This window comes from Dreissena polymorpha, chromosome 1, assembly GCF_020536995.1.
Source record: "Dreissena polymorpha isolate Duluth1 chromosome 1, UMN_Dpol_1.0, whole genome shotgun sequence".
In the NCBI taxonomy this organism is placed as follows: domain Eukaryota; kingdom Metazoa; phylum Mollusca; class Bivalvia; order Myida; family Dreissenidae; genus Dreissena; species Dreissena polymorpha.
This window is the reverse complement of record NC_068355.1, coordinates 162956359-162972318: the sequence shown is the minus strand read 5'-3', so window position 1 is coordinate 162972318 and position 15960 is coordinate 162956359. Positions and strand designations below refer to the sequence as shown.

General features: G+C 33.9%; 1 long non-coding RNA gene across 1 annotated transcript; it reads right to left on the bottom strand.

Annotated features, from left to right (window-relative positions):
• Nucleotides 1-1459: 1459 nt before the first annotated feature.
• LOC127867575 (uncharacterized) lies at nucleotides 1460-4761 on the bottom strand. The gene is made up of 4 exons (XR_008043567.1): nucleotides 4365-4761; nucleotides 3551-3663; nucleotides 3155-3248; nucleotides 1460-2782 (listed from the first exon to the last, which is right to left on the bottom strand). It is a non-coding gene; the product is annotated as an uncharacterized LOC127867575 (long non-coding RNA).
• Between the last annotated feature and the right edge of the window lie 11199 nt (nucleotides 4762-15960).

Sequence of the window (15960 nt, the reverse complement as noted above, 5' to 3'; positions counted from 1 at the left end):
ACGCTACATGTGTACACGGAATTATACTCTGTCATTCCCGGCTGTCATTGTGACATCTTGGATAATAATATATGTTTCGTAGAAAATTTTGATTATGTGTGGAATCAAGAAATCGTTATCACAGGCTTTGAAAGTAAATTAAGAAAACATATTTAATTTCCGGTTATACTTAAATAAAGAATTTTATTAAAAGTTGAAAACATATTTAAAATGGAGATTTCTATTACCATAGACGTATTGGAAAGTGACCAATCTTTTTTCGTAGACAGTTTAGATATATCTCTAGCTCAACTAAGGGTCCAGTTTTAAGCATCAAAATTATTGTATTGAAATGGGTCCACTCTCTCAATGGTATCGTATACAAATGGGTATGCTTTTTCAAAAATCTTGTATCAAAATGGGTCTACTTTATCAGAGTTCCGGTATAAAAATGGGTCACATTTCGGAAGTCTCAGAGGGACACCCCTACCCTAAAATAGGGAAGTTACCCCCCCCCCCCCCCCCGGGACAACTAATCTGTTTTATAGCTACATCAAGTGACGGCCAATCATTCAGTTACTCACTTTATTATATACATGACATGATAAATGTTTATTTTACCTCTAGATATTAACACAATCTCCGATTTTAAAGGGATATTAAGTACATAGGCATTTTTTAACTATGGACAGGTATAAAGTAATACGAACTTCTTTGTAGGCATGTATGTTGTTTTGGTCAAATTCCTCCTCAGTTTGTTGAGGTTCGTTGACAATAGCTTCAACCGAAATGTGTTTGTTTAACCATTCAGTTACAAGTTTCTGTATCTGTAATTATGTAAATTAATATTATGTTAACGTTTTTGTTATAGTTACATCATTCATAATCATTCATTATCGATGTGTTTAGATGCAACAGAGGCGTCTATATTTTGAATTATTCGTACACTTAATAATTAGATTATAACTTCCAAACAGCATTACCCTTAATCGAAGTTGTTGCACCTCATTCTTGAATATGTCTTCCAATGCCGTTATGACACTAGCAAAATACAAAAATAATGTAGGACACATAATATTGAAAAATTACGCAACCCCGAATAAGTGTATGATTAAATTAAACAAACGATTTACGATTTCATACGATCTTCAGCAGAAAAGCAAATACAATATGTATATACCGTATTAATAACGTTATATGTGACCAAAGCTGGGAAAATCAGTCTTGTGTTCAAAAAATCACATTTTGACTTTTTGGCAATTTTGGATTCTCTGAACATTGTAGTTCACAAAAATGATATAGATTTTTTATTTATCACATTCAAAACTAATTTTATGACCTTCCAAAGTGACCAACCCTACATTTTACCGTCACTATTATCACAGTTATCATTTAATCCAAAAATCAACGAAGATTTTCAAACAACAAGCACATTGTTTTATTAAAACAATAATCTTTCCTTTAGTGCAATAAACTGACAACAGCATTATGGATATTTAAAATGTACCATTTGTGTTGCTATGGTAACCAATCTACATGTTAATAATCACCAGAGCACACAATCACGCCTTTTATAAATCTATGAATTGTATTTTCAATCAAGTGTTTGTTTAAAGGCAAACACAACATTAATTTCACTGTTTTGTAACTAGTTAAACGATAACAATCAATAATGTGTGTGTTCCATGAACAATTTCCTTCTTTTGTTCAGTTACATGTGTATTTAAGTATAATGTAACCTCAAACACAACAGAATGGAAAAACACAGCATTAAAAAGTGTTGGTTGAAAGTACACTTGGATACTAAATGTTTCAGTAAATGAAATAATCATTATTTATCATTATTTCTGATAGAGAAAAAAAGAAAATAAACAATAACTTAAACATAAAAATTGTTTGTTTTTGTTACTATGGAAACAATGTAGCAAACAAACAAAAATATAGGATTTTCATTGTAAAACATAAATAAATACAATATTCACACTGATTTTTTTCCAGTTTTTCTGATAGGCAGTCTGTGTCCATAAGGTGAAAACAATTGCATGGTTAGATCTACATGGAAAAAATGATTTTTGTTTTGTAAATATGAGATATAAAAAACTTGAAAACAAGCTTGTGCAATTAGAACAACAAAAGTTTGCATTGAACATTTCAAAACCTGTATCAACTGACACATTCAGCAATCGTATACATGTTTTAGCTTTCCTAGGAATAGAGGATTTTTTGCATTGTTTGTGGGAAAATATATCACCCAATACCTTGGCCAAAATAAACACTGATACATGATGTATGTAATTGTTTTGGCACCATCAGAGAAGATCAGATGCGCATCTTAATGCATCTTCTTTTTGGGGGGGCACAGTCTGTTTTTTGTTGCTCACCAGTAGCGCGTTTCGGACATGTCAAGTTTTTGGTTCATCTATGCGACAGAATTCACGTTAGTTTTCAAATAAATACCACTGATGGTCCAGATCGAGCCCTTTCGCAAACATTTCTTATGGCAGGTTGTCACAGCTCACATTAACATTCACTTTCGATACCTTCCTGAGAGTGATTCTGACTACTGGTGAGTCACTAAATTCCCTGCATTCCACAACACCGGGATGCTCCGCTGACACATGGAAATTGATGAAATTTGGTGACATTCTTTATGTGGTGAAACAATGTCGTTGGGTAATCTTTCCTGTCTTAGATAACAACAGGATTGCAAGAGTCTCCCCCAAGCTGGGGGATGTTGTGGCCCGTCCTTGACGATAACCCCACAGACGCAGCGACATAAGACAACATTTCTGCATTGAAGTTTCTGTATCAAGATTACCATTTAATTAAGAAACAATTGCAAAATATAGTTTTCCTATTATCAAATTATTATTTTTTTATTGTTGTTGTAATAGAAAACTACAAAGTTTTAAGGATGATTTTGCATTGGATTTTGTTTGCCATATCAAGAATTTCATACCAATAAAACAGCTGAAACTATTAAAATGAATATTTATTTTCCTGTTACAAGACATAAAGTACCTACACACTATTTTTAATTAATTTATGTTTTATTATTTTTATATTTTATTACATGGCAGAACTATACAACTGGATAGACCTATGAAAATGCAAACACGGTTTATCAAGAAGGATCATGCAGGTCACATACACCATACTGTGATAAGGAATTTACCTCCACTTTGACTTCCAGATGCCAAAGTGCCAATCTGGTGTAAACTTTGTATGTCTTATCAACATAAAGCTTAGTGTGATGATTCTGTGTAAACCTGAAATGTTAAAAAATAATTATTAAAAAAGGTCAGGCTACAATTTAGAATATGTATTTTGTAGTAATTGAATGACTCAAAAATGTTGACTCATTTCAATATATTATTTTAAGAGAATTTTCCTTTTGGGATTGATACCAGAGTAATTGTTTTTTAAACATATTTACTACATATCAACATGCTTTACCATTTTGCAATTGCATTACTGCAAACAAATATTTTTAACAACAGGTTTAGCTAAATTAATTTCTCAATATTAAAAAAATCTATCAGAAACACAATAACCAAGGGCTTGTTATTACCTACAAGAACTCTCCACAGAAGGTACCAGATGACTATGTTGTTTTTATTTTGGCCGCAACAGTTGTCACACTGAAAGTGAGAATGCTGTTCGCCAAGACCGTAACTTCCCAACCTGTAGAATATCAAATTATTGGTTATTTATCTACATAACACTTTTTTATAATAATAATTATTAATTAAATTTGTGCTTAAACATTTTTAAAAAGTCAACCTTATATTTGTTTAAATTTGTTTATCAGCTTCTGCCACATGAAGTTCAGACTTTTCAGTAAACGCAGTATCTGATGTGTTTTTTTGACAGCTTCTACATCAATATCAATATCAGACTCATCATGGTTTGACTCAAGGTCACTTTCATCACAGGAGTTTGAAATTCTATCAATATAGCTAATTTAATGGCTTAATAAAAAATAAGTATACCCCTATAGAGTATAAAGACTAGTCTTATACTATATAGGGGTATTTTTTTTATTTAGCCATCAGATTAGCTGTATTGATAGAATTTCAAACTCCTGTGCTTTCATAATCATCTACCACATAAAACAAATCTTGAGTAGCGGGGTAAGAAGTTTCAAAATAAAGTTCATTTACATTCGAAAAATCATTTAAATATAAAAACGAAGTGTCCTGATCTTGTGAAATTTCACATGGAATAGTGTTGGTGTTGAGACATGATATTTTAAAGTCAAATTTAAATCTTCCACCATTTCATGTAAACAATTCAGTTGCTATCGTACAGTTTACTTCCGGGTCAAACTTGCGAGTCGCGAAAATTAATCACAAAGCCAAAATACACATATATCTTTCACTTACCTATTTTAAGCATGTGGAAATATCATTTCCGAACCTTCTTCGATTGAAGACATCCATTAGTACACGATGTCATTTTGATTTACAGCGTTTAATAGCCATTGAAAATGAACACTACGAGACAGGTTGCGCTACCTGTGAACTGCTCAAACGAAACAGTGTCTTTCAAGGGGAATAATTTGAATTAAATAAGCGGATTACAAACCACCAATTGTGCCAGTGTTTAAAGAACATATTCATGCTATATTGTGGAAATTTTCAAAGCATGTCATAAATTATAAGCCGAGAAATTGTATGAAAAAGACGAAATATCCAGCGCATTTTCGTACAAGATTTTTATCTCGCGATTTCCCGACATAAACGTCAGCGTACACAAGACTGATTTTCGCTGACGACGTCACATATAATGTATTTTCATGTTATACTTAAACGATATGAACATAGGCCAAATTGTTTTCTGATGTATTCTCATTAAAATGATTCTTGCGATTAAACCACCTGCAGGGCTTAATAAGACGACCATTTACGTGTAGAATACTTTGAAACTGTAAACGTTTCATTTTTGCATACTTCCGTTAATTTAAAAACATTTTGTGACATGTAAATGAACTTTCTAACATAAATGAGTATTCGTTTGTTCGTTTACAAAGAGAAATAACTTCAATATGAGCAGTGAAATGTATAAAACTGTGAAGGTTGTATAAAACGAAACTAATACTTTTATTTTCGCCTTTATATGATAGTCATGTGTGCCAATTATTTTCAATGATATCATTTACGGCAAAGTTTTTGGTCGGACAATAGCATGTATCTTAACGACATCCATGTCAGTGATGAGCAACACAGTCAAGTGTTATCTTTACCTTAAATGTTTCTTTGCACAAAACACGTTTTATTTATATGGTGATCATGTCGCCATGCACAATAACCAAGTGTTCACTTTGAGCTTGACTTTAAAATAAGTAACCTGGAATTGGCACGCAACAAGACGGTTTTATGTGAAGTATTTGAACTCATTTATGTCTTTATTTATAATGTAGCAAAAACATGTATTTATTGCAAATGTTTTCACTTTATAAAAAAGAAGGAAAACCTCGCGTGTCCATAATTACCTTGAAACGAATGACATATTTTTCCCGCGACATGTTATCAATGTTGAGGTCGGTTGTCATGGTACGTTGAGAGGACTTCTGAGACAGTGGGTCATTATAATAGTTTTTACTAAATAATACACACTCCAAAATCACATAGAAAAACTTCGTTACTTTTGGATATTATTAAAAACTATCAAATGCTATTATACTTTCTTTTTAAAATACCTGATGCAAGTTTCGAACATGTCGATCTTATTGCAGATTTCAACGCACATGTCAATCCCGCTCTGTATGTGTTTGTAAAATTTTGTTTCAACAGCACACTTTGACAGACACTCCTGAAAAATATACTGAATAGACACATATCTAAAAAAGGATTTAAGAGACATTTTGTATTCACACAATAATTATCTTCTAAGAGTTTATTTCGTGATGAAAAGCCTTATATCAATAATGCAAAATAAATATGACAATCAATAAACATCAAGAAATAAACTGCGATTAAAAAATAGAAATTTATAATGTACAGTATAGAAAGACCGGATTAAAGAGACATATGGATCTTAAAAAATGACAGAATAAAGGACAGCTAAGTTTTATCCTACAGTGTGACATAGTCCTTAAAGCGGAGTGCGTGGCGCATGTCATTCAACGCATTTGTCCTTGATTTGTTATACGATTATTCAATTGCACGTAGTTTTTGGCCCAGAAAATATGGACATATGGAATAAATACCTCAACAAGGTAAAGGGTTCTACAAAGCGGAAGAATTCAATTAAGTCCTTAGAGGCAGAAGACGTGTACCCGAAGAAGAGGCTAAATAACCTGATAGTGTTAAGGACATGATACAAGTTAGAGATTTACTTTTATACACATTTTGAAAATATATTGTACGGTGTTATTCATCTGGCTCTCTGGCCCTTGCCTTCTTGAAACCTCTAACGATGTTATTAAATATTTGATAGTTTTGAATAACTGTACTATACGGTGTTCATTTTTGACGATGTTGCTTCAGCATCGTCTAAGTTATGATACCATGAAAAAAATCTTCAGAATGGCGACCTATGTAAAAGACCGAGCCAGTCCGATTGAGATAACTCGGTTTTTCTAATCGGAATACCTCGCTGATTTTTATTGTTAACATTCTCTGACAGCAGAGTTGTCGTTCGTGCCTCAACATACAACAATGGCCGCGCCCATGAGAAAATGTTGCACTCTTGTCAAAACTTTCTTACAGCATAAATCGGCTTGTTTGGCTATTTAGAAACTGTCATTTAGGATATATGAATTATTTATTCACTAAATCTCCGCTAATGACAACAATGGATGGAATTCGAAGGATATATTCGATGTGAATGATAGACTTTCTGGATCTTGACACGGCAAAACTGGCATACTGGTATTTTTAGTATCAATTTAAGTCACATTTTGCTTTATAAATTCTATTTGAGCATTTTGCGACTTATTGATTGACTATGATACCCGATATCAACATATCATATGGGATTTGCAGATCACCAAGCTGTCCTGAAATTCAACATTGATAACAAACTCTTTACTCAAATTACTGGTTTGTATTCGTTCTTCTTTCTATTTTAGTACTTGATATCATTTTAAAGTTAAATGAACTGTGTCACAGGAAAGAGACATTAAAGCGATTGAGGCCAGTTTGGATCCAGATCAGCCTGCAGTCGCTTGAAAGCTGTTTTGCTTAAAAGCGGTTTTCTGACAATAACAAATAGTTTAATTGATTTCTGATTAGACTGCCCTTTCATGTGACCTGGCTCAAATATTAGAATTGTCATTAATCAAAATAATTGATTTTATTTCAAACATTAATCCAGTGGGTTTTTTTCTGGTCCCTCGGCATGCTCGGGATCAATGACTCCAGCACTTTCGTGTTGAGAATTGAATACTGCTTAAGGCGATGCTAGGGGGCGTGAGAGATGTTGCACCTTCCATTATCTCTCATGAACAGACTCAATAAAACTGAGTCGGCAATATTTGACTTAATTTTTGGTTTGGTTGCTCTCGACGGATCAAACAATTTCAGAATCTACCTAAATGCCTAGTGGTAGAGTGTCAACTTTGATTGCAGGAGGTTGCGCTGCAAGTTTGATCCCCAGAAGCGGCGTTGAAAACTAGCCAACTTTGTTATCTACAAGGCTGCCGAACTGATATACTGAGATAATGTGAATTTTCTCTCACATGATGGTCATCAGTTATATTATTTTAAAAACTAACAGCAGTAGTAAACAATGTGACAATAAGTTACGAACACATCTTTCATTTGTCTTAGACACTTTGAGTTTGACATGGCCTAGATTTAAATATGTGACTTGTCTTTACCAGCACTCTTGTGACACAGCTAAAGTGTAAATGTACCATTGAAGATCACCTAAATCCAGATTTGCTATTTTTGAAATGTGGAAAGTTTTAAGATTGTGACAAGTAAGCACAAATGGGTCATTTCCGAGAGGCCACAACTGATATATGACTGTTTGAAAAAAAGAAAAATCAGTGCCTGATTTAGATTGCCTTACATAGTTTAATAAAAATTAATTTTAGAAGCATGGTAACAGTTTAATGTTAATGTTATCAATGTGTCAGACCAGGGCCTTGGTTTTGAAATCAAGGACATGCATGGTCAGATGATGTAATTAAAGATTATACATTTTTTCAAACACATACAAATGTAAACATGTACCTGTAACTAATTTAGATGTTATAAAATAGAAAATGCACTAAGTTAGAAGGCATTTGACTTTTCTGCTGGTGCATTGGCACACCAGGTGGCTCGGTTGCAATGGTTTGATGGACTGCTTGGATGTGTAATTATATACAGTATATCAAACTGTATTATTTCAAATATGTTTGCATCAAGTATACTTTTATAGATCATAATATTTACATAATTAATGTATATGAATGATAAACTTGAGTGAAATCATTTAAATAATACTGAAATCATGACAGTAATTTATACTGATAATTATTTAATATATGTTGCGTGATACAATCATGTACATCTATATCAAATAAGATCATACTGTAACTTCAGTGATGAATTTCAGTGAATTAAATTAAATCCAAAATAAAAGTCACTCCCATCTCTCTCCAACAGCGCGCATACCTTAAGGTGTGTACCTATCCAGACCCAGATACAGATCCAAAAAGATTAAACATAATTATGTAGCATGTTGTTTAGAGGGGATGATTTTCCCTCTGTTGTACCAATGTATTGTTTAACTTCTTTAATCAGTGTGTTTAAAGATATATTAACAAAGCTCCAGAGTCAGAGCTTCAGGCAATGAATGTTTCAACACCTGATCTTTTTTTCTAATGGGAATTTTAACTAGTTCCTTCATTCAACACAGTCAAATATATGTTAAAGTGACATTATGGGCATTTTGTACTGTTGAACTGAGCTGAAAAGAATAAACAGGTCAAAAGAGTTAAAATGTGGTTACTGATCAATTATCTGCAACTGATCTTGCTACCAGTTGTTTTTAAAAAAATATTTTTTATTCGATATTCTTACGTGACCCACCATCCTGTAAGCCGAAATGATCCTTAAAACAAAATTATGTCTTTGTGTCGTATGAACGAATCTGCACTAAAACTTAATTTAGGTTCAAATCGTACATGCATGATCAGTTGTGTAACAAAAGTACGGTTGATATTCAAATGCATTATTTTTCTCTTTCCGGTATATTGTTTTAGTATGTTGGTGCTGCATTAAAAAATATAAGTGTATATGAAGTGAAAACACCAAAAATAAACAACGGTTGCGATAGACACCTATAAACTGTTAGATGCCCATAATATCACTTCAAGTAGTATCTGTACACATTGGTAGATTACATTTGTACTTTAAATATTATTTTTAGCTCCACTGGCCAAAGGCCAGCGGGGCTTATGTCATGGTCCTGTGTCCGTCATGCGTGCGTCCGTCCGAGCGTGCGTGCATTAACTTTTCCTTTAAACATCTTCTCCTAAACTACTAGTCCAATTCTGATGAAATTTCTCAGGAATGTTTCTGGAGTGAACCTCTTTCAAATTTGTTCAAACTATGCCCCTGGGGTCAAATTTGACCCTGCCCCGGGGGTCACAAAATTGACAATTTGCTTATATAAGGCCTATTTTGTGAAAACTTACAAAATCTTTCCGTCCATAACCATTGGGCTCAGGGCTATCAAATTTGGTATGTAGAGCCATCTACTAGTCCTCTACCAAATTTGTTCAAATTATGCCCCTGGGGTCAAATTTAACCCTGCCCCGGGGGTCACAAAATTGAACATATGATTATATAGGGTCTATTTTGTGAAAACTTTAAAAATCTTTTCGTCCATAACCATTGGGCCTAGGGCTACCAAATGTGGTATGTAGTGGAATCTTATAGTCCTCTACTAAGTTTGTTCAAATTATGCCCCTATAGTCAAGTTTGACCATTCCCCGAGGGTCACAACATTGAACATATGCTTATATAAGGCCTTTTTTGTGAAAACTTAAAAAATCTTATTCTCCATAACCGTATGGCATAGGGCTATCAAATTTGGTATCTAGTGACATGTAATAGTTCTCTTCTTAGTTTGTTCAAATTATGCCCCTTGGGTCAAATTTGAAACTACCCTGGGGGTCACAAAATTGAATATATGCTTATAAGGGCTTATTTTGTGAAAACTTAAAAAACTAATTGTCCATAACCATTGGGCCTAGGGCTACCAAATTTGGTATGTAGTGACATCTTATAGTTCTCTACCAAGTTTGTTCAAATTATACCCCTGTGGTCAAATTTGACCCTGCCCCGGGGGGTCACAAAATTGAACATATGCTTATATAAGGCCTATTTTGTGAAAACTTTAAAAATCTCTTGTCCATAACCATCGGGCTTTGGGCTATCAAATTTGGTATGTAGTGACATCTAATAGTCCTCTCCCAAATTTGTTCAAATTTTATCCCTGGGGTCAAATGTGACCCTGCCCCGGGGGGTCACAACTTGAACATATGCTCATATAAGGCCTATTTTGTGAAAACTTAAAAAAATTCTTGTCCATAACCATCCGGCCCATGGCTATCAAATTTGGTATGTAGTGACATCTAATAGTCCTCTACCAAATTTGTTCAAATTTTATCCCTGTGGTCAAATTTGACCCTGCCCCGGGGTCACAAAATTGAACATATGCTTATATAATGCCTATTTTGTGAAAGGTTTAAAAAAAAAATACTTGTCCATAACCATTAGGCCTAGGGCTACACAATTTGGTATGTAGTGACATTGTATAGTCCTCTACTTAGTTTGTTCAAATTATGCCCCAGGGGTAATATTTGACACTGCCCTGGGGGCCACAAAATCGATTATAGTGCCTGTTTTGTGAAAACTTTAAAATCTCATTGTCCTTAACCGTAAGGCATAGGGCTATCAAATTTGGAATGTAGTGACATCTAATAGTTTTCTACCAAGTTTGTTCAAATTATTCCCCTGGGGTCAAATTTGACCCTGCCCGGGGGGTCACAAAACTGAACATACGCTTATATGGGGCCTATTTTGTGAAAACTTTAAAAAATCTACTTGTCCATAACCATTGGGCCTAGGGCTACCAAAATTGGTATATGCCTCTGGGGTCAACTTTGACCCTGCCCCGGGGTTCACACAATTGAATAAACGCTTATAAAGCGCCTATTTTGTGAATTTTTTACAAATCTTCTTGTCGAAAACCATTCGGACTATAGCTACCAAATTTGGTATGCAGTAAAATCTTATAGTCCTCTACCAAGTTTGTTCAAATTATGCCCTTTGGGTCAAATTTGACCCTGATCCGCGGGTCACAAAATTGAACATAATTATAAGCTTATATCTTGCTTATTTTGTGAAAACTTTAAAAATATTCTTGTCCTTAACTCTAGGACCTAGGGCTACCACATTTTGTATGTAGTGAGATATAGTAGTCCTCTACAAAGTTTGCTCAAATTATGCCCCTGGGGTTAAATTTGACCCAGCCCAGGGGGTCACAAAAGTGTACATGTGCTTGAATAGGGCCTATATTTAAGTATTTGCACATGCCGATAATATTTGTTTCAGCCTTTTTTTCTGCAGTGGAGCGATACAGGGCCATCATGGCCCTCTTGTTTAGTGTTAAAAAGATATAGTACAAATGTAATGCTTGATGAATTAAGAGCCTTAGTCAAGCGGTATTTAAACATTTTTAAATGGTAAAATTTTCGGAAATATATGCCCATTTTCTCTTCAGCACTGGCCATTTATAAAATGTATACCATTTAACCACTTTTATACGGAGCCCTGACCTGATCTCAAATGTATATCCCTTTTCTCTGGCACCCTGGTCATCTCCTGTAGATCACCTAATAAACACCTATCAAAATGGCAAATAATATGCAGAACAGTTCAATATATGCAATGGTTGAATGAAATGCTTCAGAAAAAAATTGACATCCTTTTCACATGAAAATTTAACTTTCACAGTCATGGAAAAAGAGCCTGCACAGCACAGATCAAAAATACTTTTTATTTGTCGATCACCCCATATCTTAATACTCTATGTGCATAAATAGCTCAAGTCTTCATGAAATCAGGACAAACTATTGTATTTTAAGTCCTTTGTTGACCTGGCTATAGTTATTATAAGCTCAATCAGTAATGTATATCATTATTTATGCTTTGTGTATTGTAAACATATACACAATCATGCAGTTACATGATAGCAATAAATAATAACAAAGCCACCCATACTATAAAGGTCATTGGCAAAGCCTAGGGTAAAATGTGAACACACTGAGTGTAATCGCCCTCTCTTGCCAGCAAAAACAACACGTTGACCGGTTGTCATTTTTGACAGTTCTTTTTTCACTTTCATTGTGTGATATCAAACTATAAACAATTATGTGGCGGAGAAAAATATCGCCGTTGCCTATTTAACATATTTTCTGTACAGTTCTTCAATTTACTAGCTTATTTCAAACATTCCTGACAGGCTACTGCTTTGTTAACATACTTCGCTAACATTTTGACGCGCGTAGGTAGGAACTCATAACCGATTCCGAAATGTGTATTCATACTATTGCCTTCGAGGTACTCATCCGATGTTTGACGGAAAGGGCCGAGAATGTGCGATTGTGGGTCATGTTCCCCACGGGTATTACTTCCCCGTACCTCCAATTTTTTCCGTACCCAATCTTTTTGTACCCATTTATTAAGTACCCAAATTTTTTGTCGTACCCAAATTTTTTTTCGTAACCAATTTTTTTTCCTACCCAAATTTTGTGTTTTCCCAATTTTCTTCGTACCCAAATTTTGTTTCGTACCCAAATTATTTTTTTGGCATAATTTTTTAGTAACCAGTTTTTTTTCGCACCCGCAAACACAATTGTTGTGATGTAGATAAACTTAAATTGATGCTGTAAAATCCATCCTCTTCAAAAGCATCGTCACACCAGTACTGTCAGTACTTTGATTTATAAACGATTCGGTAACAAGTGTATCGTTGGTAAGCATTACATCGTATGACCTCGACTTTGAGCAAGGATATCATTTTACAGGCGACGGGTGTGTTAAGATGACGACCATTTTGTGGTATGAGGTGGTAAATATTGTAGATTAATACTATCGCAACAACGAGGACAAGCTGTGTTGTGGCGACGTTTAGTCGTTTGAATAACTGATATGGGTAATGCATACGAAATTCCGGCGTTACTTTACAAACATTAGTGGTAAGGGCACATGAATCATATATGATACAATTACACTCCGGAAATGCGTTATAACTCCAAAGTAATATCACTTGTATCTAGTTTGTCATTGACATTTAAGCTTAGGAGACGGGTGTTACATGCGAGACAGTGCTGACTCCACATGCCTTACATTTGTCATGAGTGTTTTTAAACTTGCATAATAAATGGCGATGGTACAACCAGAAAAGCTGTACTATTTAAATATTTGATACTTCACTTCAAAATGTGATCTTAATCTCTAAGATTCATTGTCTTATCGTCGTGATTTGTTTTGCTTGATGAATGATAAAAAACAACAGCCCCAAAAAGCTCGGACGGAGTAAGGCACGCAGTACCAGCAGAAACATTACTTCTATTTTTTGTATCATCAATGTCAAGCTTTTATCCAGAAGGCTCGGCAATGACCCTATGTATTATGATTATTTTCTATACTGCAACTTGACAATGTAAAATAAGATTTCAACAGTAGGCAGACGCTTGTATAATAACATTTACTTCATCCACGGAGGTAAAAAAATCAATCATCAAGTTAGCTTCAATTCAATAGTTAACAATCTTTAAAGGAAGTTTTTAAAAACGTCAGATTTAGTGCGAGTATCTTTAATTTCCATGTTAATATTTTTAATCTCGCAATCTTAAACCAGCGTATGACTATTAACGAGAAGTGTACTATATAAATAATTAACAAATAACTACTAGTATTGTAAATAAAATTACAACGAACACGTTCAATCCGACACATACGTATCTGTTGAAAAACGAAATTTGTATTGTCATGAACTAAGCCGGTCTGCATTAATGCAAGGTAAAAAAAACCCGTTACGCGATATAAATATTAACTCGTCCTAATAGAAAAGAATTAAATAACAAGGATATGACTGTCGGGAAAAATAAAACAATACTTTAAAACATCGATCATTTCTGCAAAAACAATGAAAATGTAAAGTAAGAGGGACACTCCAGTTCTTGCGTGAAAAATATATAGCCTAATATCAATTTAAAACACGCATAATTGACGCGAGTAATTAGAATGCCCTTGTTTTGAATGAAAATACAATTACAATATCTGAAATGTTGAAAAAGGTAGTTATTTGAACGCTTTGTTCAACTGAGCGTTTTAAATGTGTCATCCACGGTCTAATTGCCACTCGGCTAGATGTAATATTATGAAACTACGAATATATACTTATCGTAATGCAAGTATCAGATCATCATATATGGCCAATATATACAATCGCCAAAATTAACGCTTCGCATTATTCTCTTTTTTTCGTGTTAAGTATGAGCAGTTCAATAATGAGTTATGAGTAAATTATGTTAATGCATTTGATTAAAATACATTGTTAAAAAGTCATGTCTACAAAAAAATAATTTTGATTAATCACCAACTGTGAATCGATAGTTTGACAATTATTATGCCTTTTTGCAATCGCGGCATGTGTTTTATAAACTACTATATATTTATTGAACATGATAAGATAAGATGGTAGCTTATTTGATTAAAACATACATACGTACTATATATTGCTCGCTGTGGCAATCGTTTTTGTAACCAATAAATATATTTATGTCAAACTTAAAGGACACGGTTAACCTAATTTCATTACAAAACAGGCATTTTGAATTCCAACCGTTTGATATTTAATATCGCGAGTGATATATATTTTACGTTAAGGTAGGTACTACTAATTACCGTCATGACTTCCCGAAAAGTTTCAAATTCGTTGCTTCCTTTGCCTTGGACGTGTTCGCCCAAACCTGAAAGTGCATGTTGCATTATTATTAATTATTTCAAGTACTAGTATTATAAAATTGAAAACACAAATAATTAGTATAAATATATATTCAATGTCCATTAATAGTATAAATAAATATCATTATTCTTATTATTAAATGGTCGCAGTAATAATTGTTGGAGTAGTAGGAACAGTAGCAGCAGTTTCAATAGCATCAAAAGCAGGTGAAGTAGCAACAGAAGCTAAAGAAGAACGAGTAGAATCACAAGTAACATCGAAGCAGCAGCAGCGAAAGCAGTAGAATGTAGCAGGAGGAGCGGAATGTAACAGAGGCACCAGAAGTAAATAGAGAAGAAGTGCAAGTAATAGTAGTAGTCATTGTAGTAGTAGTAGAGTAGTAGCAGTAGTAGTAGTAGTAGTAGTAGTAGTAGTAGTAGTAGTAGTAGAAGTAGTAGTAGTAGTAGTTTTAGTAGTAGTAGTAGTTTTAGTAGTAGGAGTAGTAGTCGAATTAGTAGTAGTAGTAGTAGTAGTAGTAGTAGTAGTAGTTGTTGTTGTTGTTGTTGAGGTAATGGTTCCAGAAGTGGGAGTAGTATAAGTAGAAGAAGTAGTAGAACTCATTCAAATTATGATACCTTGCATTTTTGACTCGAGTGAAGTTTTCGCCGATACGAAGAAAACTCTTTTGTTTAATGGCACGCTGAGTTTAAGGTCTTCCCATAGTTCTGAAGAAGTGTCAAGGTGTTTTTTCGTGAGCTTGTCTACATCTTTATCATTTTCACAGCAATCCCATCTATTTATCAGGATGAAAATATTGGGCGGTGATATATCTTTGCGAAAACGTACAAAGAATTCTCTTTCCTGAAAGAAATACAGTGTACAGTATATCTGTCTGTATTTGTATAAAAGGTTCATCTTCAGGAGACATTTAAAGGTGTTCCTTACGCCAAAATTTTAAATACATAATTGTTTTGAATATCTGCTTTTATTAATATGTTTTCATGGCAAATTTTAATATTGTCG